The sequence below is a fragment of the Leptonychotes weddellii genome, chromosome 16, assembly GCF_054177405.1.
Source record: "Leptonychotes weddellii isolate Sample4059 chromosome 16, ASM5417740v2, whole genome shotgun sequence".
NCBI classification, from domain to species: domain Eukaryota; kingdom Metazoa; phylum Chordata; class Mammalia; order Carnivora; family Phocidae; genus Leptonychotes; species Leptonychotes weddellii.
Window position 1 is genome coordinate 2,422,594 of NC_138384.1, and position 17,075 is coordinate 2,439,668.

A 17,075-nucleotide genomic window follows, 5' to 3' on the forward strand; every position below is an offset into this window, starting at 1 on the left:
AGGATCCAATGAAGGGGTGGCTGCTGTGTCCCGCCTGGCCCTTATTCAGGCTCAGGGGATGTGAACACTTACCGTACCGCGCCCAGGACAGGGTCTCTCAAACCACTGAACCTCAGGACTCTGCCCTCTTAAAACTTGTTGAGGATCCCAAAGAATTTGCTTATGTGGCTTCTATCTATTGGTATTTACAGAATCTGACATTAAAACTGGTAAAATTTTAAAATATTGCATCCATTGGGGCGCCTGGTTGGCTGAGTCGGATAAGCATCTGACTTTGGCTCAGGTCATGATCTCAGGGTCCTGGGATCGAGCCCCACGTCAGGCTCTGCCCTCAGCCCCTCCCGTCTCTTGTACACGCACACGAGCATGCTCTCTCTCAAATAAATAAAATCTTTAAAAAGTAAAATAAAATATGGAATCCATTAAGTCATAATCAAGAACAAAAGTAAACCTGTGATATTTGTGAATATTAACATAAGTAACATATTTTAGAAAAGTAATTAGATTTTGCAAAATAAAAAGTAGTGAGAGGATTCACATTATTTCACATTTTTCAAATCCATTTACTGTCTGGCTTAGTAGGAAATTGTTGGATTCTCTCATCTGCTACAACGTTCGAAAAGTGACATTTGCTAATATTACCACTGATCTCATCAGAAAAATCTTCTGAGTACTGAGAAGAGGTCAAGCTCACCATGACAGATACAAGTTTTCCAAAATTCTAATTCTTGCTTAAAAGTTTGAATTTTTCCTAAAAGTAACAGGCTCACTGTTCTTTCTCAAGAAAAATGTCTAAGGATGCTGGTTTGAATGACCATAGTCTGTCTCTCTGTCAATCGCTCTCTTCGTAAAGTGTTCCATGAAAGAAGTAGGTGGTTCAGCTCGTAACTTGATGGCTCAAGTGCTTTTCCTCCAAATCCCAGACACTGGGTGTGGCTGTCAGGGATCGAATGGCAGGTGACGGGCCCTCAGTGTAGCTCCCATTTCATCAAACTGAATATTAAGAAGACATATACTTGAGGGTCAAGACTGAGCAATATGAACAATCTCGCCACCTCACCGAGGACATTCCTAAGTGAAGCACTTGTTGCAGCCACACGGCAGTGGAAAAAGGGGCCCCCTGGGAAGTGCACTCTGGTACCACTGCCTTGATCCACACGGAGCCCCTAGCACTTTGCCCACCCTTGATTCTGAACAATCGGTGCAAATATCAACACTAGACAAGGCGAGTAACATGTTAGTATTATGAAGATGGTGTGACCTCACAGATCCCCTCAAGGTGTCCTCACAATCCCCAGGGCCCAAGTGCATGATGGCAGAACCAGGTTATAAGTTCCAGAATCGGGTTGATGTCTGTTTTCTTCGACTCTGTGTTTAATGAAGAATGGGGGAAGGAAGGCAGGCTGGAATGCAATAGAATGGGATATTGTAAGACAATAGAGTGACCTCAGATTTAAGTCCCAGACCAGCCCCAAGACCCCAGAAACCCTTCCATCTGGGGGCAGTGTGGGAGGGGGTCGCTGTGGCCTCCGAATGGGCTCTGGTCTCTGCAGGCATCTGTGTGCCTGTTCCTTTGACACGGAATCTCAAGGGGATTCCAGAACTATCCAGAACATGTAATATCCTCCCCTTGAATTTAGATGTCAACATTGCTGTGATTTGACTGTCAGCTCCTACGTCAGTCCTGCTCTGACCAGGAAAACAGCATCCTTCAGAGGCACCCGAAGCGGGCGTTGGGGGCAGCTGGGTTTACAGAACGCAGGGAGGGTTTGAGGGAGCCAACAAAGAACCAGGGAGAGCAGGGAGTCATAGCCAGCTGGGTCGGACAGGGCAAGGGGAGAGAGCTGGGGAGAGCTACCACGAGGCATCCCGGCCGCCCCTGCTCCCCGTGCCAGGCTGCTTCTGGTGTGTCCTGCTGGCCAATCCCAGCAGGAACTGGGAAGCAGGAAGTCCACACAGGGCAGCCTCCCAGGGCACAGAGTGGCGTCAGGAACGGGTCTGGAGGGATAACTAGAGAGCAGCCAGCACAGCTTCCCGCTAATGTGGTCAGAGTACAGCACACTGTCATCTCAGTCTTCAGGGGCTCCTGGTGACCAGCCTGCCATCTCTCAGCCCTACGTGCCACCCGGCCCGAGCATGGCAGCGGGCTCTGCGGGCCTCTTGCTGCTAGCAGGCTCCTCCAGCCCTTTCACCCAAGCCGGTCCCCTGGCCCTCCCTCGGACCCCTCGTGGACATCCCGGTGGTGTGCTATTGGCCTCTCCTTATTGTGCCATGACTCACTATTATCAGCCCGTCACGATGTACCAAGCATGGTACCAGCTAACTGCCCTGTGTGGGAGCTCCTGTTATCTCTCCATCTTGTGCACAGGGAAATCAGGGATCTGAGGGGTAAAGCAGGCAGACTTAGGAACTGCAATGGACAGCTGGGCCAAGAGAAGCAAACCCACGCGGCCAAGGCCACTTGCCAGTGCCTTGTCCAGCGTGGCGGAGGCTGAAGGACACTGCGCCGTCTACAGAGCCCCAGATTCCAGTTCCAACCTTGGGCGACTCGCTGTATGTGTATCTCAGTCTCCTGGTGTGTAAGATGGGGAGCCCTTCTAGGTAGTGCTAAGACTTCTTCCAGCCCAAGCAGTACCCAGGCCCAGTGGGGGTTGTGGACGCCCCGGCCTTTGCCTTCTAGATTTGCACATGCCCCCAGAACCACATCCGTGCTGTCAGATTTTGTGAACAAACAATTCAATTCTCATTGGCCCCATACACTTGTTGGGATCAGCAGATGTAAAATTCTGACATCGCACTTAGAAAACTTCCTCCATCTGGATTTCTGCAACCCACAGGGAATCATTTGCCAAACACATGTTTTATAAAATATGGACCCACTTCACTGTGCCTTGAGGAGCTGATAAAATCCACCTTTTCCCCGATCATGTGAATTCTGCCGTACGTGCTTTCCGTCTGGGAAGCGATGCAAGGCCACATGGAGTGAAGAGAGGCCCTCGCTTCCAGGCACCATGTGGGTAGTGCTTGTGCTGGGGGGAAAGGCAGAGAACACACGAGGCCACGCTTTACTAAAAATAGAGACGTGTAACATGTGGTGTTCATAGGACGCACAACGGGGTCAGTGGTATAATGGAAAATAATTCATTTCTAACTTCAGGGCCAAGTGGCGCTGTCGGGAGGAGTGTGTACACGTGTGTCCCCTGCTCACGCTCTGGAGAACGTTCGAGGGAATTAGGGACAGCTGACACTGGTGTGGCTAATGAGTTTAGGAAGGCTTTTCAGGGAGCAGAGTAATGACAGGCGTAAACACTATTGCACAACTGCTCCACACAAAGGGTTAAAATGCCAACTTCCTCGGAAACGCAACTTGTTGGGAAAAAAAAAACTAATTTTCTAAACTCATGGTAAAATACACATGACATAAAATCTGCTTTAACCATGTTTTGGTGTCTGGTTCTGTGGCATCGAGCATATCCATGCTGTGCGACATCACCGCCCAGGACCTGTCCAGAGCTTTCCCACCCTCCCGAGCTGGAGCTGCCCCGTTGCACACTGAGTCCCCTCCCCCCACCCCCACCAGCTGCTTCCCGCCTCTGGGATCTGACTGCTCTAGGAGCTTCGTGTCAAGGGCATCATAGGGGGTTGGTCTTTTTGCGACTGGCTTTTTTCCCTGAGCATCCCCTCTTCCAGGTACCCCCATGCTGTAGGGCATGCCAGTACCATCCATTCTTTCTTGAGGCCCAATCTGTCGTGTGGGTGGACGTCATTTTGTGTATCCATCATCTGCCCCTGGACCCCACCGCTGGGCTGTTGTGAGCGATGCCGCTGTGAACAACTTTGAACAGTAGGTGCTCCTAGGCTGGTCGGGTAATTACTAGCTTACTAAACTGCATGGCACAGTGACCTCAATTTCAAGGGAGGAATCAAGGTAAAAAGGAAATCTCATGGCCTTTGAAGCCAAAACAGACCTGGTTTCAAATGCTTGACTAGCGTGCTACGATTCCAAGCCTCACTTGCTCGTCTATGAAATGGGAACTGTTGTGGGGACCACAGGTTGCTGCCCCAGCATCCACACCCTCCTGGTTCCTGAGAGAACCCGGCGGTTTTCAGCGTTTTCCCCCGCTCCCAGGGGACCTGCGGGAGCTGAGAACACCCATGGATCCCCCCACCCCCGTGGAGCCCAAGGGGTCATGTGGCACAGCGAGCTCCTCCCCCTTGCCAATGATTTGTTAGGGGACCCAGGCTTCAGCCAATCAGGTCCTGGCGGCCCCCTGGCAACTGTTGCTAGGTTGAGGCAGGCTGTACCTGAGTGGCTCAGTCAGGCATTGGAAGGACTGGTTGTGGGGAAAGAGGGGGTCCCTTCTGCCTGGTGCTGCTGACAGCCATCCTGCCACCACCAGGGCAGCTGGCGCGGGGGCAGAGCCCAGGCCAGAGGAAGGCAGAGAGACAGAGCTGGAGTGCCGTTTACACCCCTGCCCGCGTGCACGCGCGTGCACACACACACACCTCGTCCCACTCAGGGACACACACACACACACCTCGTCACACTCAGGGACACACACACAGACCTCATCACACTCACTGACACAGACATGCACACACACAGACCTCATCACACTCACGGACACACAGACATGCACACACACGCACCTTGTCACACTCAGGGACACACACACAGACCTCATCCCACTCAGGGACACACACACACACACAGACCTCATCACACTCACCGACAGAGACATGCACACACACACACCTCGTCACACTCGCTGACACAGACATGCACACACACACAGACCTCGTCACACTCACAGACACACAGACATGCACACACACACCTCGTCACACTCATGGACACACAGACATGCACATACACACACCTTGTCACACTCAGGGACACACACACACACACAGACCTCGTCCCACTCAGGGACACACACACACACAGACCTAGTCACACTCACCGACAGAGACATACACACACACACCTCGTCACACTCGCCGACACAGACATGCACACACACACAGACCTCATCATACTCACGGACACACAGACATGCACACACACACACAGACTTCGTCACACTCACCAACAGAGACATGCACACACACACACAGACCTCGTCACACTCACCAACACAGACATGCACACAAACACACACACCTCATCACACTCACCAACACAGACATACACACACAGACCTCATCACACTCAGGGGCACACACACACAGACCTCGTCACACTCACCAACACACACACATACACACACACACAGACCTAGTCACACTCACAGACACACAGACATGCACACACACGCACAGACCTCGTCACACTCGGGCACACACACACAGACCTCGTCACACTCACCAACACACACACATACACACACAGACCTAGTCACACTCACGGACACACAGACATGCACACACATGCACAGACCTCGTCACACTCAGGGACACACAGACATGCACACACACACAGACCTTGTCACATGGACACACAGACATACACACACACACCTCATCATACACACCGACACAGACAGGCACACACAGACCTCATCACACTCAGGGACACACAGACCTCATCACACTCACCAACACACAGACATACACACACACAGACCTCGTCACACTCAGGGACACACACACACAACCTTGTCACACTCAGGGACACACAGACATGCACACATACACACACACAGACCTCGTCACATGGACACACAGACATGCACACACACAATGAGGCCTCGTCACACTCAAAGACACACAGACCTCGTCACACCAACACACACACACAAACACACACACAGACCTAGTCACACTCACGGACACACAGACATGCACACACACGCACAGACCTCGTCACACTCAGGGACACACACACACGACCTCGTCACACTCACGGACACACAGACATGCACACACTCAGTGTATCTATGGACTTTGAATCAGAATGTTAAAATAAAACAGATCCCTTTATATAACAGTGATCTTACCTGATATTTAACAGGTGATGAGATAAAGCCCCAGAGAACTGAATTTACTTGCCCCAGGTCCAGGAGGAGGGCTGTACAAAGTCAAGACCACCATTCAAATGCCCTGAAACTAACTCGGCTGCCCCTGCATTATGCTGTGTTCACACACAAGGGGTGCACACTGCCCCCAACACACGCGCACACAGACACACTCAGTTGGGCTCAGAAGCATCATCCCCTGTACCAGCAGATCTCAGTGGTGATTCACAGATCTGTGTCAGGACGGCTCAGTGGCCAGGCTTTCGAATATTGCTTGATACAGAAATGTATTACAGAAAGAGAAGCCTGTACACAACACTTTCTGTCCTCGGTATTACTCCTGATTCTGAAATAAGACATTAGAAGTGGGCCCAGACTGAGAAGTAACACAGTGCCGGGGGGGTGCAGAGAATGCGGGCAGGTGGGTCGGTGAGGATGGAGCTTCGCCCACTCTCAGTGGAGTGAGCCTTCTAGGGCCACGGGGGAAACCTGAGTGGCATCTGCAAATCAGCCGACGGGGCCGTGTGCCACATCCTGACCATTGTGTCACAGCTCCGTAGGCGAACCCCTTGTTCGGGAAACATACACGGTAGCATTCAGTGGTAGAGGTGGATCTTGTCTGTGACCTTCTGTGCACGTGTCTCTGTGCAGTGTGGCCGGGGTGGGGGGTGGTGGTCAAGATTCACATGTGGGGAATCGAAGTGGAGGGTATCTTGAGAATTTTTGTGCTCCTCTTCTGTAAGTCTGAAGCCACGTCCAAAACAGAGGGTATGTGCTCTTAAGGGACACCTGTGGAGAAAACAGACCACAAACTCAGGAAGGGGAATGAGGTGGGAAGGCGTGGCGGGGCTGGTCCACGGCCGGCCTCCCGGCTTCAATCAGAGCCCGCGAGTCCAGGAGCGCACCTGCAGCACCGTCCCCGCGACACCGTCCGCTGTGGAAGCCCCCAGGCCCGCACTAAGTGTCCTGCTAGAAAGCGTGAGGCGCCCCTCCCGCCACATCAGCAGTGCTAGTGGCCGTGGGCCAGGAATAGTTGGGATGCCCTGCACATGCTGACAGATCGGAGAACATGTACATGTGAAGTGTGTGTCAGTCGGATGTCATGACACAGGCAGAGACGTAGGGCACACACGCAAGAGTACAACGGGGTCCCATGGTTGATCTTTAAATCAAGATTTCATGGCTTATACACCGTGGTCGCGGCTGAAATATTCCTCACGTGTAGCCTCCCCCCACATTTCACATAAAACACATGATATCGTGCAATTTTAGCCGACTACCTATAAGATACACCAACATGATCTCGAAGGTAACCTGGGGGTCGCCACCAGCAGAGCCCGCTTGCACTGAGCATGTCCTCAGGGCCAGGTGCTGTGCTGAGTACTATTACCTCCCTGCAGAGGGGGACCCCTGGGGCACGGGGAGCACCCCCAGCCACCCCCCCCTCAGCTCACTCTGGGATGCACCGCAGAACCAGGATAGAAGCGTCCTTTGACTCTAGAGGCTGTGACCTCAACGTGACGTGGTTATCACCGCCTCAGCCTGTCACATGGCTCTCACCATTAGTTTCCGTCTCCACTGCACTTGGCACTGAGTGCAACCCAGTTAGATGCAACCTCAGATCCCTTTGTTCTGTTCTCCCGTGGTGATGGGCCTTGGCATCTGGACGGTCCAGTTCCACCACTTGCAAAGCCATCTTAGCTGCAAGGAGCCACCAGGAGCCGGAACGACCGCTTCTGTCAGTCTTCCCCTTTGCCCAAAGCCATAGAAGCAAGACCTCGGGTGGGGAGGGACAACACATCCGCTCGAAATACATGGGCGGCTGGCACATCAGACTCAAGCACGGCGCTTTTAGATAAGGGGCAACATAAAACCGCCTGTTGGCCAGATTCCAAAATGACTGTCAAATTCACATGGTAATCAGCATTGTCATTTCTCTGCTGAGCTTCACTCTTGGAGGTTTAAAAAATAAGAATGCCAGTTGAGGTATGCTTGGGAACCAAAGAAAGAACACAGTGCTTTTCCACATTGTCAAACGCCAACACCCTCTCTCACGCGAGCATGGCCTGCTGAGCGCAGAGCCCGGCTCTCTGCGCTGTCGCTGGTGGGTCCTGTGGCTGCCCGGAAGGACACTCTGTCTCCCTGCCCTTGTCCCTGGCCACGCGGGCCCATGCTCCCAGACCCAAACCAAGGTCACTTCCTCCCTGCAGGCTCCCTCCCGCGTGCAGACAGCGCTGTCCATGGTGACCGCGGTGCCAGGCGAGCAATGCGTTGGATGATTTCCCCGCCTCCTGCCGTCTCCGCTGCACCCCTTGCCTGCTGGCACCCTGTGGGTAGACGCGGGTAATGTGGAGGATGGGCCTGCTCTTTGTTTCCTGATCACCCACGCATTTTGTACTTCTGCCAAAAATAAAAGTGGGCAATATTATACAGACATTTGGCAACTACATGTCACCTCGCTTGCAAGCTCCGATAGATGTGAAGTGGATCCGGGCTGGACTGGGCTGCGAGAATGGTGGGCGGCCCGGGGGTCTGCAGGGATGGCAGACGGCAGCCATGGTGTCTTGCTCTTCACACCTGTTTCTCTGCAGCGAGGACGGCAATCCCACCTTTAAACTCCTGTTCCCGACCTCCCGCACCCCCACTTGCCCAGACCTGGGGTGATTTAAGCCACTGCCTCTCCAAGGGCAACCTGCATAAAAATTACCCAGGGGTCTGGCTGCCATGGAGTTTCCGAGTCAGTGAGGCTCTGCAATTCTAACCAGCTCCCAGGGGGTGTCTGAGGACCACGTGTTAGGTAGCAAGATTTTAAAGTAAATGAATAAAGTAAGAGGCCAATACCTTCTAATGGTAAAAGTGATCTGTCTGCCCCTGGACTCTAAAAACTGGAGGCGGCGGAGGGCCAGTCACTGTCCCCCTGACAGTCCACCTGGTACATCTCTCTCCCTCTAGGGTTCTGCTCACGTCATGCTCTGACCCACCTGCGGCCTTGCTCTCTGGGGCTGGATGCCTCTGCTCAGCCCTCCCGGTCACCCTTTTGTCCTCTTCTCCTTCCTGTCTTCCTGGGAGCAGGTCCCACAGACTCTGTTGGTGGCCCCTGCACTCTGGCCTCAGGCTGAGGTCGGCCAGTGGGGACACCAGTGGGACATGGGAGATAGGGAGGCACAGGGTGCACCTGTCTTCTGGAGTACCCGGCACCTGGGAGAGCCCGAGGAAGGAGAGAAGTTGCTGTTATTATAACTCTTTGTTCCTTTTATTTAATTTTCCTTATTTTTATTGTATTTTACGTCTTATTTTTACTAGACCTGGTAAGCTCTAGCTCAGGTGTCTCCTCCAAGAAGCCATCTTGGATTACCTGAACCTTCATTCATATCCTCATCCTTTAAACTCACCGGACAAATAACTTAGCTCCTTATTGGGAGCCATCTTCTCTCTTTCTGTCCAGTCGCTCCTGAGGGTCAGTCTGGAAACCTCAGTTCCCTCTCTGGGTCGGGACGCCTCCCATCTCCCTCTGCGCCCAGCACTACCCGGACCCCACTGTGCCCATGTGACAAAACGCATCTGCAACTGACAAAGCAGCGAAATAATCTGGGCACGATCCATCCTTCCGTGTGTGTTCCCTCTCAGTAATTAGCGAGTACTTGGGGAAATGTCTGAAAACAACAGAACGTTTAAAAACTGAGATATCCCGTACATACCACACAGTTCACCCACTGGAAGTGTATGGTCCAGTGGCGTTGAGGACGCTCACAGAGCCAGGCAGCCGTCCCCACAACTCACTTCAGAGCGTTTCTGGCGTCTCCAAAGGAAAGCCCGCACCTGCTGGTGGCCATCCTGACCCCGCGCTTTGCTTCCCGGGATCAATTTAAGACGCGAAGCAGGAAAATTACATCACCCATGTAAATCTCCGAAGACACGGTTCTGTTTGCCTTGCCTGCAGTTCTGATGACGCTGCTCGCTGGCTGTGTTTCAGGAGAACTGAATTTGGAGGTCATGAAAACGCACCTGGGTCTCCGAGCACATTCGAGTGCACCTGCCTCCTGGCACACCTGAGTTCAGAAGCCTGGGCCTTCCACTAGAGGGCGGGCATCACAGGTGCCTGCTGCTCGCCCGGGCCCCTCCCAGGTGTTCTCACCTCACCCCTGGCCAAGGGAAGAGCTGGTTCCCGCCGGTCTGGGGTCGGGCCAGAGCTCGCTCTGCCTCCCTTGTTTAACCCGGCTGGGGAAGGGAGCTTTCGTTTTCGAGCCAATTGCAGACTTGACGAATTCGAAAGGTGAGGTGTGGGCACAAAGAAAACACTGTGCGCAGGGGGGTGGCTGGTGACCATCATAATGCTGCCATTGATTGAATATTTGCAGTGGGCGTGGCATGGCACTAAGAGCATTACATGCATGTCTGATTCAATCCCCACGACGCCCTGCTGAGATGGACCTTCTTCTTTTGCCCACTTTACTGATAAGGAAGCTTACAGAAGCTGATTTAATAACTTGCCCAGATGATCTGTCCTGATCTTAGGACCGATACCATGATCTGTTTGGACGGAGGGAGAGGCGAGTCTGAACTGAGTGACCTCCTGCTAACCTCCAACCATCCAAGGTTCACAAACCTTGAGAACTCCAGCTTCCACAAAACCGGAAATCGAAGGATGTCCCTCATGTGAAAACATTGGGCCCTTTTATACTAAACAAACAAGGGAGGTGTGCAGTTGGGGGAGTGGAAAGAGCCTATTTTTGATATGAATCTGAAATGTCTGGCAATGTGTGCCAGGAAATGAGAGCTCTAGATCTCAGGAGATGTGCCCTCGATCAGCCTTGATGAGCATGACCCCAGAAATGGCCAAGTCCTTACTGTCCTACGTTCCAACCTGACGGTGCCCACCTGAGGATCCCAGCTGTCCCCAGGTTGACTGTTGGGGCCAGAAGCAGTCAGCAGTGCCCCCTCTCGGGCCCAGGCCCCTTTGCTATGGAATTCATAATATTAATTTTGAAGTTGTTGATGTGGTTTGTAGCAGCATCCCATGGGCTCCCGAGCGCCAAGCCTACGGGCAGCAGGTGGGACTCCAGATGCAGAAGGGAAGGGGAGGGAGAGCCTCTTCTCGCTTGAAATGGGCTGCCCTTCATTTTCACGGCGGCGATTCACGCTGAGCTGCAAAATCTCTGCTGGGGTCGCGGTCTTGATCTACACCCACACCCACACCCTGAGTTGCCTTCACTCTCCATTTATCTACAGCATCTCTGTCCTTCATGGCGTCCCTCCCCTCGAGGTGTACAGATCACCTGTGGGTCTCAGAGGCTCCGGATGGTAGGACCAGATACAGCCCACCTTCCAGGCCACCTTCCACCACCAGGTAATTTTATCTTCAGGGAAGAAAATGGAAGTCGTGGGTAAGCGCTCCCGAGAACGTGTAAGATTCAAGTACGCAGAAGAGGGGAAAGTCATTACCAGAGGGAACATGAAGGGGTCCGCTGCTGTGGAAAACAGCCTGGCAGCTCCCTAAACTCAGGGTCACCACGCAGCCCAGCAGCCCCGCCCTCCCTCGTGGGCTCCCTCCCAGGTCCAGACCTCAGGCGCGGGCGTTTTCAATCCGTGCTCAGTGAGGACTCTCTATGGGCACCATTTCAACCAGCCCGAGCCATCCCACCACGACAGGTGACCCAAGGATGGGTTCCCACAGGATCGGGGCCTGTCTCTACCACAGGAAACTCACCCATTCACAAACTCAAGTAGACCCAAACCTGTATCTCAGCCCAGCTTCCCTGGGGCGCCGGCTGCTGGAGGGGCCGGTGTCCTCAGGCCTGAACGAGGGGCTGAGTGAAGGGCCATCATTACGGCAAGAGGCTGACCATCAGGTCCGCACGGGTCCTCATGGCATTCCTGACCAGTCCCCTGATGGGAAGCTGTCGGGCAACATAGGGTGAGCCCAGGCAGCGCACCCGTGTGGCGGGGCTGCTGGACCTCCCAGCCTCGGACACAGTGTTGGCGCCAGGAGGCCCTGGACCTCAGACCTGACTCCTCGGCTGTGTGGCGTGGACAGGTCTCATGACCTCTCTGAGCTCCGTGGTTCTCAACTGCACAAAGGGGTTTATGACACCTTCAAAGAGCTGCCGTGAGGGTCACATGAGCAGGTAGATGGAGAATAAAGGAAGGAGCGATGTGTTTGCCCTGTGCGTCAGGGGGTCATACGCATGCACACACACTGACATGCACACTCAGGGGCTGGTCATTAAGGTCCCGCTACATGCCTGGTGTCACCCTGGGGATGAAGAAGTGGATGCAGTCCCCTGCCCTCAAGTTGGGGAGTGCCTCCTGCTGGTCACGAAGAGCCTTCTTGTTCCCTTACAAATAATTTTGTGAATGTCTTGACAAAACACCTCTCTCATGGGATTTCCAAAGTTATCAAACCTGGAGCTGCAAACAGCCAAGAGCTCCACTGGTGTGCGGTGCGCATCTCCCATTCCCTTTGTTCAATCGTCCTGCTCCGCGGGAAGGGACTGTCGCGGGGAAGGGGCTTTTGCCAAGTTGTGGAGGTCCCTTTTTTCCCTTGGCCCAGATCTCTTGGAAGGCGGTGAGTGCCCAGCTGCATCTGGGCCACCTTGCCCAGGAGAAGGGTTTGGGGGCCGCGTCCCTGGCTATTTTCATGATGCCCCCCACCCCCGTCGTCAACAGTGTGTTCAGGGTAGTTTTCTTCCCATGAGCCTTGCCTGCCAAGCAAGGGCCCAGGGAAAGCCAGGCATGGTGAGGTGGCAACACGGGGCTGGCCAAATCATTAGCTGCTTCCGTGCACAATCGATCTGTCAGCAGCAGCGAGGGGCCAGGAGCTCTGACGCTTTCCTTCATCGGCCTTTGATGGCTGACCTTATCAAGGAGGGGCGGCCAGGGAGGAGCTCGTCCCTCCTCTGTTCACCCTGAGACCGCGGAGAGCAGGAAACAGGAGTCCAGCACAGATATCAAAGGCCAGAGGTACTCCACATCACAGAGAGAAGCAAGGCCCACCCTTGCCACTGAGCGTGTCCCTAGGAGGGGCTCGGTGGGGCCGGGGGGTGGGGGCGCTGCAGTTTAAAACAAAGAACCCAATGGGGACTCTACAGTCAGAAAGGAGATCACGGCTGACAGCGTGTTCCTCTAGAGCTGGGAGAGGCACATCCCACTATTTCCCATCTGAGCCCCACACTCTCGGGCTCCTTGCTCAGCACCTCTCTCCTTCCCATCCGTTCTGAACCAATTTAATTCCACTGCCTTGAAACTCCCCCACTTCCAGCTGGTTCTATCCAGGCTGTGTCCTCTGCCCAGAATATTCTTCTCTCGCTACCTTTTATTCCTTCCTGACTTTACACGAACCTCACCAACCCACTCCCACACCCCCCAAAAAAGAACCTCTGTCCCTAATTTTCTCCTCCTAGCACTTCTCTATAGTAGTTCACACCAGATTGTAATTTTTCTCTGTCTCTTGCACTAGACTGTGAACCCAGGAGAATAGGGGCTGTCTTTTTCACTATGTACCCCCAGTACAAGATGCAGAGCATGTCCTCATTGTTGCAGCTCCAAGCATCATCTCTTCTCCTGACAGTGTCCTAAGAAGGAAGGGAAAAAGAGACCTCTATTGAATTTCTCTCCCTTATTCCCCAGAAACAGTCTTCTTATGTCTCCTTGGTCATAACTGGGTCAAGTGGGCACCCTAACATGAAAATGATAGGTGGAGAGAGGGAGGAAAAGGGGAGGGGAGAAGAATTGAGAGAAGGAAGGAAGGAAGAGAGGAAGAAAGGAAGGAGTGGATGGAAGGGAAGACAGAAGGATGAATGGATTGAATGATGGATGGACAAATGGAAAGATCGAAGGATGAAAAGATGGATGAATGGGTGAGTGGGTGGGTGGATAAATGGATAAGTGGATGAATGAATGGATGCATAGATGGATGGATAGGTGGGTGGATGGATGAATGGGCGGAGGGGTGGGTGGATGGATGGATGGATAGGTGGATGGATGAGTGGATTTATTTTCATACATGCTTCACTGTGATTATGTTGTTAGCGTTATGGTAATGAGACCAAGAAAATGACAAATGGGAGACCTGGATTACAGTTCTGGTCTTGACTTGACAAAACTGTCAGAAACACAGAAAAACATGTCCAGACCTGCTCTACCTTCCCACTTCCTTGGATGGCCCTAGGGTCTAGTCAGTTTCCCTCTCAGAAATCAGGAATGGATGGTGGGGGGAAAGGTGGACTTCCATGAAAATGGGTCAGTAAAAAATATCAATTTTTATATTGCTTATGTAAAGTTTGCTTTTCACTTGGCCTTCCAAAATTGTGTAAATCAAACATCCCACAAATGACGCATCTCATTCAGCCATAGGATAAGATAGAGAATCAGAAGATAGGAAAGAGAAAGTACAATATGAGATTAAATAAGACATTGGACACGCAGGAGACATGGGTACAACAATTTGCCTGAATCTTTCTAGCCAGGATACTTAGTCTGAAAACCCATTATCCCTATCAGCTCCCTGAAGATTGGCTCATGTCTTTTCATTCATTTAATAAGATGTTGGCATTAAGATGTGGTGGCAGGTGCTAGGGATATAATGACAAAGAAAATGGACAGGGACCCTGTCTTCTAGAGGGTTCCATCCTCGTGTAGATCTAGACAAGTCAACTGGCTACTGAAATATGATGTGGCCCTTAGAATGGAGAGAGTTGACAGATACACTGCCTTAACAAGAGATCCAGGTAACATCACCTATAATAAGTCATCATGCACCCCTGATGAGATGCTCTAGAAGGTCCCAATATCACTTCTGGGGCACGATCGCCAAGAACACATCACCTGAGTCTCATCATGAGCAGACCTCTGACAAACCGAAATGGAAGAATGTTCTACAAAGCACATGACCAGCACTCTTCAAAAAGGCTGAGATCGTGAAAGACAGGGAAAGACTGAGACCCAACAGGAGGGGACCAAGGAGATATGACAACAAAATGCATCACAGGATCCTGAACTGGATCCTGGAACGATAAAAGACATTAGTGGGGAAAAAAAAAAAAAGAAATCCAAATAAAGTCCGTATTTTAGTTAGTATTGTGCCAATGTTGACTTCTTAGCTTTGGAATAATGTTATTATAATTATGTAAATGAACATAGGGGATGCTGGGTAAGGGTAAAAAAAACTTTTCTTGTGATTTTTGAAACTTTTCTGTAAGTCTAAAACTATTTCAAAACAAAAAGTTCTAAAAATGCAATGTGATGAATTATCTGATAAAAGAATAGTATATACTATGAGATTGTGTGCCCACGACTGACCTACCACATCATGCAGCCATTCAGTCGGTCAACTGATGTTCACTGAGCACCTGATACCTGCTGCGCACTGTGCTTTGTGCTGGGGATGGAGGCGGAGCAAGACAAAGGAAAGCCTTTTGTGCACCGTCTTCTCTTCTCCATCCGCTCAGTGACGGTGATACTCCACATGGAAGCCGTTCCTCTTGCCAGGATCCCAAACCGAATGTGTGCAGAGCCACAGCCTCATCCGGGAGGACTTGTAGCACGGACAAAACGTGAATCTTTGTTGTTGCAAAGCACCAAGACTACAGGGCTATTTGTCACTGCAGCTAAGGAAGCTTTAAGTTTCGATTATCAATCACTCTGTGTAACAAAGTGCACAGGAAGTGACTGCTGAGTGCTGACCAGATGACTCGGGCTGAAGGTGTTAGTGGACTCATTACCCAGCTTAAGATGGGAGATTCTGTCTAGAGATGGGGAAGTAGAAGAAACTGGAGCCTCCCAGAACCAACTTAGGTGACGTTTCCTCCACGTCACACCCCACACTCCCCATCCATTCACTCAGCTCTTCACTGAGTGCCGTGATCCATTTACTCACTGAGCACCTATGTAAGCACCTGGAACCATTCCAGGCAACAGAGATCCATCAGTGTATCAGTTGGCTAGTGCTGTGTAACAAGCCAGCCCCAAATTCGGTGGCTTTACACAGCCATTTATTCAGTTCCTAGTTCTGGGCTGGGCTGGATGATTTCTGCTGTGCTTGTTCCTATGTCTGTTCTCAGGTGGGAGCTGGATGACACAGAGTCCTTTCATTCACATGCAACTGAGGCCAGGCTGTTGACTGGGCTGTCTTGGTTCTCCTGTGGCCCTGACTGACCAGCGGGCTGGCCCGGGCTTGTTCACACAGAGTCCTTAGCCTCCCAAGAGCAAAAAGCGCTAGGACCCCAGGGCATGGCATTCACATCGTGTTGCTAATACCCTGGTGGCCAAAGCAAGGTGCATGGCCAAGCCCAGGTTCAGGGGCAGAGAAATAGCCCACAGCCTCCATGGGAAGGAAGAATTAGTGACCCTTTATCAGACGCAGTGGGGAGAACAGGCAACAAGCTCCGAGAGGGGCACAGAGGAGGGGACGATGACCTCGACTGGAGGGACCAGGGAAGATTTCAGAGGGGAGGTTACGCTTGAGCCTGACCTTGAAACATGGGCCATGGTTCACCTGGGAAGGTCAAGTTCATGCATATTATTCATGCACCCAGTGCCGGGGAGCACAAGAAACCTGAGCAGGGATCGCTTGGTCACTGGGGTGCTGGGCTGTCAGATGGTAAGGCTGTGACGGAGGAGGGGACAAAAAATAGGAAGAGTCACATAAGGACAAGAAGGAAAGTAACACAAGACAATGTGGGATGGCCAGTAAGAACACAGAGCTGCCCAGCTGGGCAGGCTTAGGCACATTGCTTCACCTCTCTGTGCCTGAATCTCTTCATCTGTGAGGTGGGGACAATGATCATCATCTCATGGGGTTTTCATTTTTGGCATTAAAAAACCTGATGATATGAAAAGTTCCAGGGGCGCCTGGGTGGCTCAGTCGTTAAGCGTCTGCCTTCGGCTCAGGTCATGATCTCAGGGTCCTGGGATCGAGCCCCACATCGGGCTCCCTGCTCCGCGGGGGGCCTGCTTCTCCCTCTCCCACTCCCCCTGCTTGTGTTCCCTCTCTCGCTGTGCCTCTCTCTGTCAAATAAATAAATAAAAATCTTTAAAAAAAAAAAAAAAAAAGAAAAGAAA

General features: G+C 52.1%; 1 long non-coding RNA gene across 1 annotated transcript in view; it reads left to right on the plus strand.

Annotated features, from left to right (window-relative positions):
• LOC145717504 (uncharacterized) overlaps positions 1-11,317 on the plus strand; it is a 144,275-nt gene extending 132,958 nt beyond the window's left edge. Inside the window, exon 4 of the long non-coding RNA XR_014140759.1 lies at positions 11,247-11,317. This is a non-coding gene — a long non-coding RNA (uncharacterized LOC145717504). The remainder of the gene's footprint in view (positions 1-11,246) is intronic.
• Positions 11,318-17,075: the final 5,758 nt, after the last annotated feature.